This window comes from Bos javanicus, chromosome 27, assembly GCF_032452875.1.
Source record: "Bos javanicus breed banteng chromosome 27, ARS-OSU_banteng_1.0, whole genome shotgun sequence".
NCBI lineage: Eukaryota > Metazoa > Chordata > Mammalia > Artiodactyla > Bovidae > Bos > Bos javanicus.
The window spans coordinates 4,145,348-4,159,408 of record NC_083894.1 but is presented as its reverse complement, the minus strand read 5'-3'; the positions used below and the strand labels follow the sequence as shown (position 1 = coordinate 4,159,408).

Here is a 14,061-nt window from a genome sequence, read left to right as displayed (position 1 = left end):
TTGTTATTCATGTATGATTATTTTATTATCTATTTCAAATATTTTGTACTCCTCTTCAATTTACCTAATCCTCCCTTCAACTTTGCCTAATTTGCTATTAACTTAGTTTTTAACTTCAGTTATTGCCTTTTTCAGTTGTAGAATTGAATTTAACTTTTTAAAAATGCCGGTTATTTCCTAATATTCTTTATATCTTCCACTGTCTTGAACACATTAAGCACAGTTATTTTAAAATCAACTTTTGATAACTTCAATAGCCAGGCTTAACTGTGGGTCTCTTTCTAATTCATCTTTTCTTCTCTTTGATCATTTTGTGTTTTCCCCTGGTAGTCTGGACATAAATATTTTTGATTTTAGGACCTTCTGTAGGAAGCACTTTTGAGATAATTCGAGGTCCTGGTGAAGGTTAGATTTCTCCAAAGAGGATTACTTTGTCTTCTGGCAGGCAGTTTGACTGTGGCAGGTCACCTTTATCTAGTCTAAATTGGGGCTGATAAAAATTTTGTGTGTTCTGGTCTTATTCTGTGATGCATCCTTGCTAGGGTATAGCCCTTCATGAATTCCCAACAGAAAGCCTGGGTGTTTTATTGGAACCTTTCCTCCTTCATGAACCCTAAGTGCCCTTGTTTTCCTCACTCCTATGAGACTTAAGAGAAGTCTGCACAGCTTCTCAGCAGACGTTGACTAGCCGGCAAACGTCCATGGGGACAGGGGCAGTGGGCTGGCCCCCCCCTCTCTGTGCTCTCTTTCTCTCCATTTTGGCTCCTCAGGTTGTCACTGCCGTGATAGTCCTCTCAGGCCTTCAAAACAGTGATCCTTCTACACATTTCACCCAGCTTTTCTAAGCTGGGGCTTAGCGGGAGTCTTGGTTTGATACAAGATGTTCACTAGGCAGAGAACATGGATTTTAAGTCAGCTCTCTCCTACTACCCATGGCATTTCTAGGTGGTTAGTAGGGAACCAGGTATGGTACAAATGTCACCTCTGTGCATTCTCCGGACAGCCATGCAGGGATTAGTGCTCGTGTGATTCTTGCAGAGTGACTTGGTGAAGGACTCGCAAGTCTGAGCATCCGTGTTCCTGCCTCTGAGCCATGCGTGCTGCTCTACTGCCATGGCCTGGCCTGCAGACAGCATCCTGGTGCTGAGATCATGACGCTTCTCTTCAGCCGTCCTCCCAGGTCTTCTCAGGTTTCTCTCTTTCGGCTACTGCCCCATGTGACTGAGGGGTGGATGACGGGGTAGGGGGCGATTCAGAGCGGGTTGGAAGGAGTCAGGAGATGCCTTAGACATGGGCCAGGTTTTATGTGTCCTAGGCTTCCAGCTCATTTGCTCTGAGCCTAACCATGGCAATTTCTTTTGCAGGATCCCTGGCCACCAAAAGGGTCTTATTCTCACAGGAGCCCCAGGAATTCTCCAGAGGCAGCTGTAGCTGAACTGATTACCTGGCCCCAACTAAGAACATAGGCTGAATAAACTGAATCCCCTTTCCTACTGAATTCCTTGTAAAACTACGGAGTTAGTTCCTAAATATGCTCACTCCTAAAATATGTCTTAATGAAATATTGAGTTTTTTTTTATTTAATTTTTATTATTATTATTATTTTTTTTTACTTTACAATATTGTATTGGTTTTGCCATACATCAACATGTATCCACCACGGGTGTACACGTGTTCCCCATCCTGAACCCCCCTCCCACCTCCCTCCCCCAAACTTGCTCAAATGAATATATCTTATGTATTAAATAAATTCATATGCCTCACACATTTTTACATAAAAAATAGTATCATGTTTTTTAAAAATCCAGTTTAAAAAATAGAAAACAACTTCTGATAAGATCCGTGAAGTTTAAAAGGATAGAAGCTTGTCATGTCATAAACGTAAGTAAATAACATATATTGAGAGATAATAAAGTTCAATTAAATGAGTATATATCAAATTCAAAATAATTTATCACTGCCCTCTATCTGAAGTGCCTTGCTGTTGTTCAGGTGTCCAGTCATGTCCAGCTCTTTGTGACCCTGTGGTCTGCAGCACACCAGGACTGCTTGTCCTCACCATCTCCTGAAGTTTGCCCAAGTTCATGTCCACCGCCTTGGTGATGCCATCCAGCCATCTCATCCTCTGATGCCCTGTTCTCCTTCTGCCCTCAATCTTTCCCAGCATCAAGGACTTTTCCAATGAGTTGGCTGTTTGTATCAGATGACCAAAGTACTGGAGCTTCAGCTTCAGTCCTTCCAATGAGTATTCAGGGTTGATTTCCCTTAAGGTTGACTGGTTTGTTCTCCCTGCTGTCCAAGGGACTCTCAGAAATCTTCTCCAGCACCACAATTTTCATCAATACTTTGGCATTCTGCCTTCTTTACAGTCCCACTTTCATAACTATATGTGGCCACTGGGAAGACCATAGCCTCGACCATGCAGACATGTGTCAGCAGAGTAACGTCTCTGCTTTTCAGCACGCTGCCTAGGTCTGTCATGGCTTTCTTGCCGAGAAGCAGTTGTCTTCTGATTTCATGGCTGCAGTCACCATCCTCAGTGATTTTAGAGCCCAAGAACAGGACATCTGTCACCACTTCCATCTTTTCCCCTTCTATTTGTCATGCAGTAATGGGGCTGGATGACGTGATCTTAGGTTTTTTAATATTGAGTTTTAAGCCAGCTCTTTCACTCTCCTCATTCACCCTCATCAAGAGGCTCTTTAGTTCCTCTTTTCTTTCTGCCATTAGAGTGGTGGTATCCGCATATTTGATGATGTTTCTCCTGCCTACCTTGATTCCAGCTTGTAACTCATCAAGCCCAGTATTTCTCATGATGTGCTCAGCATATAGGTTAAATGGGATGACAGCAGACAACACTGTCATACTCACTTCCCAATCCTGAACCAATTAGTTATTCCATATAGGGTTCTAACTGTTGTATCTTGACCTTCATACTGGTTTCTTTTGGAGAAAGGTAAGGTGCTCTAGTATTCCCATCTCTTTAAGAGCTTTCCAGTTTCTTATGACACACACAGTCAAAGGCTTTAGTGTAATTGATGAAACAGAGGTAGATGTTTTTCTAGAATTCCTTTGCTTTCTCTATGATCCAGCGAATGTTTGCAATTTGATCTCTGGTTCCTCTGCCTTTTCTCAACCTAGCTTGGATTTTTGGAAGTTCTTGGTTCACATAATGTTGAAGCCTAGCATGCAAGATTTTAAACATGACCTTACTAGCACAGGAAATGAGTGTGATTGTCCAATGGTTAGAACATTGTTTACTACTACCATTCATGGGAATTGGGATGAAGATTGACTTTTTCAGTCTTCTGGCCACTGCTGGGTCTTCCAGATTTGCTGACATACTGAGTGGAACACTTTCATAACATCATTTATTAGGCTTTTGAATAGCTCTGGTGGAATTCCATCACATCCACTAGCTTTATTAACAGCAGTGCTTCCTAAGGCCCACTTGACTTCACACTCCAGAATGTCTGGCTCTGGGTGACTTGACCATACCATCATAGTTATTTGGTTCATTAAGATCTTTTTATACAGTTCTTCCGTGTATTCTTTCCATCTCTTCTTGATCTCTTCAGTGTTTTCTAGATCTCTACCGTTTCTGTCCTTTATTGTGCCCATCTTTGGGTGAAATTTTCCCTTGATATTTCCAGTTTTCCTGAAGATATCTCTAGTCTTTCCCCTTCTGTTGTTTTCCTCTGTTTTTATGCACTGTTCTTTGAAGAAGGCCTTCTTGTTTCTCCTTGCCATTCTTTGGAACTCTGCGTTTAGTTGGATGTATGTTTCCCTCACTCCCCTGCTTTTCGCTTATCTTCTTTCTTCAGCTGTTTGGAAAACCTCCTCAGATAACCACTTTGCCTTCTTGCTTTTCTTTTTCTTTGGGATGGTCTTGTTAGCTGTCTCCTGTACAATATCATGGACCTCCATCTGTAGTTCTTCAGGGACACTGTTTATTAGATCCAATCCCTTGAATCTATTTTTCACCTCTGCTGCATATTCATAGGGGATTTAAGTCATACCTGTCTGGCCTAGTGGGTTTCCCTGCTCTCTTTAGTTTAAGCCTGGATTTTGGTATGAGAAACTGATGCTCTAGGCCACAGTCAGCTCAAGGTCTTGTTTTCTTTTTTGACTGTGTATAGCTTCTCCAACTTGGGCTACAACATAATTAATTTGATTTTCAGTATTGACCATTTGGTGATGTCCACGTATAAAGTCATCACTGTGTTGTTGAAAAGGGTATTTGCTATGATCAGTATATTCTCTTGGCAGAAGTCAGTTAGCCTTTGCCCTGCTTCATTTTGTTCTCCAAGGCCAAACTTGTCTGTTATTCCAGGTATTTCTTGACTTCCTACTTTTGCATTCCTATACCCAGTGATGAATAGAACTTTTTTTTTTTGGGGGGGGGATGTTAGTTATAGGAGGTCTTCTAGGTCTTCATAGAACTGATTAGCTTCAGCATCAGTGGTAGAGACATAGAGTTGAACTACTGTGATGCTGAACGGCCTGCTTTGGAAATGAACTGAGATCATTCTGTCATTTTTGAGATTGCACCCAAGCACTGCAATTTGGACTCTTTTGTTGATTATGAGGGCTACTCCATTTCTTCTATGGGGTTCTTGCCCACAGTAGTAGATATGATGTCATCTGAATTAAATTCACCCATTCCAATCCATTTTAGTTCACTGATTCCTAAGATGTCAGTGTTTATTCTTACCATCTCTTGCTTGCCCACATCCAGTTTACCTTAATTCATGGACCTAACATTCCAGGTTCCTATGCAGTACTGTTTGTTGTAGCATCAGGCTTTGCTTTCACCAGCAGACACATCCATAATTGAGCATCATTTCTACTTTGGACCATGAAGTGCCTGAGTGTTCATAATTCTAATGTAAAACTATTTTTTAAAATTATTTTTATTGCCAGACTAGTTCTATCAGGAAGTAAACTCAAGCAGAATCTAGCATTCATTTACTATGCTTGAGTAAAACTTTCTTCTACTTTTCAATTTAAAATTATTTATTTAAATATTATACTTTATGGTTTAAACATGATTTCACATTCATTCCTTAATTCATGGATTTATTTACCCAGCATATATTAAGTGTCTATTATGTACTAAGTATCAGTAAATCAATGGACATGAATTTGAGCAAACTTTAGGAGATAGTGAAGGACAGAGGAGCCTAGCATGCTACAGACCATGGAGTCACACAGAATCATACACGACTTAGTGGCTGAACACCACCTGGGACCCAGTAAGGACTGAGATGGACAGTGATTGTCCTCCTTGACACCTCAAAGTGAGCATGGCGATTTGCAGTGACTTTGCGGAGATACCCAATATGATGGCAAGGAAAAAAGGTACAGAAAGACATCTGTGTCAATGAGTTTCCCATCCAGTTTGAAACAAATCACATGTACAAGACATTACCTTTTTTAAGGTAGGATGCAGTTAACATCATCATGAAGAAACTGAATGTTAGGATAATACCAAAGAGAAAGAGGTTGACTTGGGCTGATAAATTCGGGGCAACTACAGAGCTAAGATACTAGCTTTAGGAGACATGCGACCTGTCCCCCAGTAGGGATGGAGATGCTGGAGTGGGAGGAGCTAGCGTGTGTGGGAGATGGAGATGCAGAAACGGGGCACCTATGTGAGACATCAGACGTGCTGAAAAGCTCGAACTGGGGAACCTGATGGCTGGGGCTGAGATTTGGCTTTGACATTTAGAAGCTGTGTTTCACCAGGGAGCTTCCATGACTTCCTGTGCCCCATTTCTCGCCTATACAGTGTGTGGCATAGTACCTGTAACTTAGGGTTACAGTAAGGGCTAAAGCAGTGCCTGGTGCCTGGTCAGAGCCTTATAAGTGAAACATTTTGAGAAACTACTTAGTTTCCCCATGCACCCCCTTACTCTCTATACACTCACACACAGAAGCAGAAAAGCTCATTCACAACTTCCAAGGGGTCAGGAGTACACAATTGAGGAAACTGAAACTGAAAATCAAATACACTTTGGCAAATGCAAACATAGGAGACATAATAGGGCTGAACACCTAGTGTTCTATACTTACTTAAACAGTTGGCAGATTGGTACAAATTCAGTTCAGTTCAGTCGCTCAGTCGTGTCCGACTCTTTGTGACCCTGTGAATTGCAGCACACCAGGCCTCCCTGTCCATCACCAACTCCCGGAGTTCACTCAGACTCACGTCCATTGAGTCAGTGATGCCATCCAGCCATCTCATCCTCTGTCGTCCCCTTCTCCTCCTGCCCCCAATCCCTCCCAGCATCAGAGTCTTTTCCAATGAGTCAACTCTTTGCATGAGGTGGCCAAAGTACTGGAGTTTCAGCTTTAGCATCATTCCTTCCAAAGAATACCCAGGGCTGATCTCCTTTAGAATGGTACAAATTAGGCACATTTATACACTTGAGAAGATACTCTGGAGAAGGAAATGGCATCCCACTCCAGTACTCTTGCCTGGATAATCCATGGATGGAGGAGTGTTGTAGGCTACAGTCCATGGGGTCGCAAAGAGTCGGACGTGACTGAGCGACTTCACTTCACTTCTATACACTTGAAAAGTTTTTAAACTGAGAATCGGATTCCAGAGTTGGACACAAACACAGAACAAGCAGAGGCCAATATTGGATATGAGTCAGGAATTCAGATTGGCATTTTCCAGAAGAATTTCCTTCATGGATGTCATTAAGACACAGCTTTGAACATGGTCACCTTCAGGAAGGTTTTCCTGATTGCTCAGAGTAGCCTCATGTTTCTTTCTGAGCTCTTCCTCTACTTGAATTATCTTATGCCCTTCTGCAATTTGTAAATAAGAGTTCTGCCTACACATTTTATCCTCCCTGCTCTTTGTAATCTATTTGAATGGAAATTTGCAAATTCATTTTGGTGTCTATCTTGTGTACATAATAAATATTTGAATATATATTGCAATGTAATTCATGAGAAGATGTTATTTTAGAAGGTTAATCATTATAATTACATGTATTGATTTATATTTTTCCACAAAATAGTTTTCACAATATAATTTAAAAACAATCTAGTGAAATGTGCTTTCTCTCATGCCATTTTTTTTTAACAAAGTAAAATGTAATAACACCCTGAGTATTTGTGGAAGGGTTTATATTGATGTAATCTATACCAGAGAATATTTTTAGTTACTTTAAAACATTTTTTCTTTTCAGCTTATGAGAAACAGTGAACGTAGTTGGGGGAAAGATGCTAGAAACATCTGTGAATTATGAGCATTTTCAAAGTATACTTTTTTATGGGCATTGATAAATGGTCAGTTTGAAAGCCAAGTCCTTGCTTCATCAAACGTGTGATTCCTGAAAAATCTAAAATTTGCAGTAAGTTGGTCCACGTAACTTTTCTCTAGAACCAAACAAGCTTAGGTTTATTTCTTATGACTTGATACGTTTACCATATGTTTGCTCAAATAATACACATTTATTCAGGATCTGCCATGAGCTACAGAGAAGGCAATGGCACCCCACTCCAGTACTCTTGCCTGGAAAATCCCATGGACAAAGGAGCCTGGTGGGCTGCAGTCCGTGGGGTTTCTAAGAGTCGGATATGACGGAGTGACTTCACTTTCACTTTTCTCTTTCATGCATTGGAGAAGGAAATGGCAACCCACTCCAGTGTTCTTGCCTGGAGAATCCCAGGGACGGGGGAGCCTGGTAGGCTGCCGTCTATGGGGTTGCACAGAGTCGGACACGACTGAAGTGACTTAGCAGCAGCAGCCATGAGCTATGGATTTGCCAAGTCAAGGAATATAACTCTGAAGAAGATATCTTTTTATTCTCAGTGAGTTTTCGTTCACCGCTTGCCTGGTAGATGGGACAGTGAAAGAATCTACTTGCAATGCAGGAGACCTGGGTTCGATCCCTGGATTGGAAAGATCCCCTAGAGAAGGGAATGGCAACCCACCCCAGTATTTAAGTGCAGGGAAAGAGAAAATTGAAGATATGTGTGGAAATGCCCCAGTAGGGTTCAGTGTGAGCTATCTGAAGGAGTAATTGTCCTGCCTTGGAGTTCAGAGAAGCTCCTCAAAGGGGAGGTGTTGTCTGCCTTAAGGGTTGAATAGCAAGTAAGACTTCCACATCTGAGAAGAGATCTATGTTCCTGCCTGAGGGCACACCCTGTTGAAGTTTGGATGGGCTGTGAATGGCAAGGTGGCCAGAGTGTGGCTGTTGGCCTTGTTCAGAGCAGGGCTCCCTAGACTGTGAAGAGCTCAGATGGGTCCCTGAGCATCATGTTCAGTTCAGTTTGAGCATCATGTATCTTTACTCAAAACTACAACCCACCCTCAGATAACAAGGTCCTTTTCTTGAAGGAGATTTAAATAAATGTGCCACAAACTTAGAAGGTAACTCTGAAATAGAGACTGCAAAATATTTGGTGACATCATTATTATAATTATAGGCTCTCCCAAAAGGACAAGTATGAAGTCAAGTAGTTTGAAGAGCTTAGTGGTCTGAAATGTGAACAGTCTCCTTCTAACCTTGTATATTTGACTTCCATCTATTTAAAATAAAACCTAAATTCAGGAAAATTACTGCAGAAGAAAACAAACTTTAGAGATAATTAGCATGTTTATGCATGTTATATATAAATAAATACAGATTATCATGTAATCTTTGTTGACCTATAAATTATAATCAAGGAAGTGCAAGGTAAAAATTTGTCCTCAAATATCTGTCACCAGGGAGAGAGGTTCACACTATTCATTGCATTGAAAGTCTTAGTGAAGAGTTTTGGGAATGTATGAATGCATAACTCTAAACAATAATTCTGTTGATTCATGAAAAAAATAGTCTTTAGTCATTACTCAAATGTGTGACTCCATCCATGTATAAAAATATGAAATAAAGCTAGATTGTTCCAGTTGTTAATATTTTAGTAAATTTCTACAAATGACTAATGTCACTTGAATTGGGATGTATCCAGATAGATATTAACATATATTTATAAAAACCTTAGATACATTTTGGGAAATGATTTTCAGTCATAAAGCTATTGTAGTTTTGTTGCTATTCAGTCACTAAGTCGTGTCCAACTCTTTGCGATCCCATGGACTGTGGCACGCCAGGTTTCCCTGCCCTTCGCTATCTCCCTGAGTTTGTGCAAATTCATGTCCTTTGAGTCAGTGATGCTCTCTTAGCCATCTCATTCTCTGCTGTCCCCTTCTCCTTTTGCCTTCAATCTTTTCCAGTGTCAGGGTCTTTTCCAGTGAGTCAACTCTTTGCATCAGGTGGCCAAAGTATTGGAGTTTCAGCTTCAGTATCAGTTCTTCCAATGAATATTCAGGACTGATCTCCTTTAGAATGGACAGGTTTGCTCTCCTTGCAGTCCAAGGGACTCTCAAGAGTCTTCTCCAACACCACAGTTCAAAAGCATCAATTCGTTGGTGCTCAGCCTTCTTGATTATCTAACTCTCATGTCTATAGATGACTACTGGAACAACCATAGCTTTGACTATACAGACCTTGGTAGGCAATGTGATATCTCTGTGTTTTAATACACTGTCTAGTTTTGTCATAGCTTTCCTTCCAAGAGCAAGTGTCTTTTAATTGTATGACTGCAGTCACCATCAGCAGTGCATAGCTGAAACAATTATGTCTTTTTCCCCCTTTTTTGCTTCAAAGATATTGAGCCCCTGCCTACTATCTGCAAATCTGAAGCTCAAAACTGAGTATATGGATCCTAGCCTCCCTGTCACCTCCCTGTAAAAATAAATGTCAGATGCAGCCCATGCTGTCTTGATAGTCATTGTTCAGAAGCAATATAAATAAATTCACACTTCTCAAGCATTTTCAGAACTATGAAAGGAAAGCTATGAGTGTTTACCAGAAAGAGGTCATTTAGGCTCAGCATCGGGATGAGCAAGGAACTTTCCCCAGCATAGTGCCTTCTATTCTGACAGAAGGATAGGCAGGGGTAAAAATAGGCAAAAAGAAAAACAATAGGGAGGAGACTCCAGGTGAAACCTGGTGTTGAGAGGAATGCTGATCCTTTTGTGGAGAAACTGCAAAGGTGTCTGGAACTGAGAAGGTGGGCTAGAGAGCAGAGAAAGATGTGCTTAAGAGTTCAGTGGTGGCAATGTACCTAGACCTCCAGGGTCATGGGTACCCAGTCCATAGTCTAAGGAATCTGATAACTGGAAAGAGAGACTTGATCAAATAGTGGAGGACCAGTGAAATAACAAGAGGGTGTTGAAAGGTCACTTAATGGATAATTGCATTTGTCCATCTGAGAGATAATGGCAACTTAGACTGAGGGTTTGATGGCAGAGATAGACAGAAAAGGCTCCATGATGTGGTGGATTATGATTTATATTTTTAAATAGACCACCCTGGTGACAAGGGGAGAATGAAGTATGGAGGAATGCTCTGCAAGCAGTTAGACATTGAGCTTTCATCTAAACACATCAGTTTATTTGGATCAAAGTGGTACATGAAGGGGGTCAGCAAGAACTGTTGAGAAGGATGCGTGGAGCACAAAGAAAAAGGGAGCCTCCAGAAATACTATTCTTGACCACATACATCAGTCAACATGGGTTCTTATCTTCAGAACAACTCTTGTATTTAGGTACTTTCATTTTTATTTTCTAATCAAGGAAAGGTGGAGCTCAGAGAGATTAGCAGAATGTCTAGTGTAACATAGCTGGTTACTGATAGAGGCAGCTTTCACACTCAGAGTCCACTTGCCAGCAGATGGTACCTTCTTTCCTCAGTGTCTTGATGCTCCCTCAAGATACTATTCTTACTCTGGAGATGATGTTTGGAGAACTCATTAAACAACCTGACAAAAATCACACAAGCAGTTAATCAATAGTGAAGATGGTTTTGCAAACCAGGAAGTTTATTTCTAAAATCCTTTTGCCTTTTCTTACCTCAAGTATAACATTGCAACCTGAGACTGCTGCTTTATAGAATTACAGCCTAGCAGAAAGGACAGGGATGCCAGTTACTATGAAATTGATGAAAATCATCACTACCTTTTAACCATGAAAGGAGGCATTAGCTCCACACTTAGGAGAAGCATAAGTAACCTTGGAGGAGGTGAAATAAATGTTGCAGTTCTTGGTCATATTTGTTCAGTCTATATATACTTGTTGAATGAAAGAATGGAGATGAATAGTTAATGCAGTTTGGCCAGATGATATCTTATAATAAATTTAAAAAGTTATTTTAAGAACTTTGTTCTGGAGGGGATCTTTTTTTCTGTTGTTACTTCATATTAAAACAGTTTCACTTAACTAGTATTATAAAGGTCATGATAGTTCATGTCTAGCAGTTATTGAAACAGTGTTTTCAAAGTATGCGTATTATTCCATTATAGAGAAGTTTCACTCCAGTTAAATTTTGGACAAATGGGCATGCAACTGTTCTTTTGTTACTCTTTTTCTGCTTTAATTTGAGACACCTAATGTAGAGACTTGACTTCACATTCCAGGATGTCTGGCTCTAGGTGAGTGATCACACCATCGTGGTTATCTGGGTCAAGAGGATCTCCTTTGTATAGTTCTTCTGTGTATTCTTTCAACCTCTTCTTAATATCTTCTGCTTCTGTTAGGTCCACAACATTTCATTCCTTTATTGAGCCCATCTTTGCATGAAATGTTCCCTTGGTATCTCTAATTTTCTTGAAGAGATCTCTAGTATTTCCCATTCTGTTGTTTTCCTCTATTTCTTTGCATCGATCACTAAGAAAGGCTTTCTTATGTCTCCTTGCTATGCTTTGGAACTCTGCACACAGTTGGGAATATCTTTCCTTTTCTCGTTTGCCTTTAGCTTCTCTTTCTCAGCTATTTGTAAGGCCTCCTTAGATAAACATTTTGCTTTTTTGCATTTCTTCTTCTTGGGGATGGTCTTGATCACTGCCTCCTGTACAGTGTCACGAAATTATGACCATAGTTCTTCAGGCACTCTGTCTATCATATCTAATCCCTTGAATCTATTTGCCAGTTCTACTGTATAATCATAAGGGATTTGATTTAGGTCATACCTGAATGGTCTAGCGGTTTTCCCTACTTTCTTCAATTAAGTCTGAATTTGGCAATAAGGAGTTCATGATCTGAGCCACAGTCAGCTCCCAGTCTTGTTTTTGCTGACTGTATAGAGTTTCTCCATCTTTGGCTGCAAAGAATATAATTAATTTGATTTCAGTATTGACCATCTGGTGATGTCCATGTGTAGAGTTTTCTCTTGTGTTGTTGGAATAGGGTGTTTGCTATGACCAGTGCTTTCTCTTGGCAAAACTCTGTTAGCCTTTGCCCTGCTTCATTTTGTACTCCAAGGCCAAATTTGCCTGTTACTCCAGGTATCTCTTGACTTCCTACTTTTGCATTCCAGTCCCCTATCATGAAAAGGACATCTTTTTTGGGTGTTAGTTCTAGAAGGTCTTATAGATCTTCATAGAACCATTCAATTTCAGCTTCTTCAGCATTACTGGTCAGAGCATAGACTTGGGTTATTGTGATATTGAATCTTTTGCCTTTGCAAAGTCAAGTGGGCCTTAGGAAGCATCACTACAAACAAAGCTGGTGGAGGTGATGAAATTCCAGTTGACCTGTTTCAAATCCTAAGAGATGATGCTGTGAAAGTGCTGCAATCAATATGCCAGCAAATCTGAAAAATTCATCAGTGGCCACAGGACTGGAAAAAGTCAGTTTTCATTCTAATCCCAAAGAAAGGCAATACCAAAGAATGCTGAAACTAGTGCACAATTGCACTCATCTCACACGCTATCAAAGTAATGCACAAAATTCTCCAAGCCACGCTTCAACAGTATATGAACTCTGAACTTACAGATGTTCAAGCTGGATTTAGAAAAGGCTGAGGAACCAGAGATCAAATTGCCATCTGCTGGATTATCAAAGAAAGCAAGAATTCCAGAAAAACATCTACTTTTGCTTTATTGATTATGCCAAAGCCTTTGACTGTGTAGATCACAACAAACTGTGGATAGTTCTTCAAGAGATGGGAATACCAGACCACCTGACCTGCCTCCTGATAAATCTGTATGAAGGTCAAGAAGCAACATTTAGAACTGGACATGGAACAACAGACTAGTTCCAAATTGGGAAAGAAGTATGTCAAGGCTGTATATTGTCACCCTGCTATTTAACTTATATGCAAAGGACATCATGTAAAATGCCAGGCTGGATGAAGCACAAGTTGGAATCCAGATTTCTGGGAGAAATATCAATAACCTCAGATACGCAGATGACACCACCCTTATGGCAGAAAGTGAAGAAGAACTAAAGAGTCTCCTGTTGAAAGTGAAAGAGGAGGGTGAAAAAGTTGGCTTAAAACTCAACATTCAGAAAACTAAGATCATGGCATCTGGTCCTATCACTTCATGGCAAATAGATGGGGAAACAAAGGAAACAGTGAGAGATTTAGTTTTTTTGGCTCTAAAATCACTGCAGATGGTGATTGCAGCCATGAAATTAAAAGATACTTACTCCTTGGAAGGAAAGTTATGACCAACCTAGACAGCATATTAAAAAGCAGACACATTACTTTGTCAACAAAGTTCCATCTAGTCAAGTCTATGGTTTTTCCAGTAGTCATGTATGGATGTGAGAGTTGGACTATAAAGAAAGCTGAGTGCTGAAGAATTGATGCTTTTGAACTGGTGGTGTTGGAGAGGACTCTTGAGTCCCTTGGACTGCAAGGAGATCCAACCAGTCAATCCTAAAGGAAATCAATCCTGAATATTCATCAAAAGGACTGCTGCTGAAGCTGAAACTCTAATAACTTTGGCCACCTGATTCAAACAATTGATCCATTGAAAAAGACCCTGATCTGGGAAAGATTGAAGGCAGGAGGAAAAGGATGAGATGGTTGGATGTCATCCCCAACATGATAGACATGAGGTTGAGTAGGTTCCAGGAGTTGGTGATGGACAGGGAAGCCTGATGTGCTGCAGTCCATGGAGTCACAAAGAGTCGGACATGACTGAGTTACTGAAGTGAATGTAGAGACTTCATATCAGGTTTTCATTGTGATTTATCCATAGACCTCATGA

At 40.5% G+C, this 14,061-nt stretch overlaps 1 protein-coding gene across 1 annotated transcript in view; it reads left to right on the top strand.

The window, feature by feature from the left end:
- The window catches only part of CSMD1 (CUB and Sushi multiple domains 1), a 2,072,278-nt gene that overhangs the window by 462,707 nt on the left and 1,595,510 nt on the right, over window positions 1-14,061 (top strand). The window lies entirely within an intron of this gene.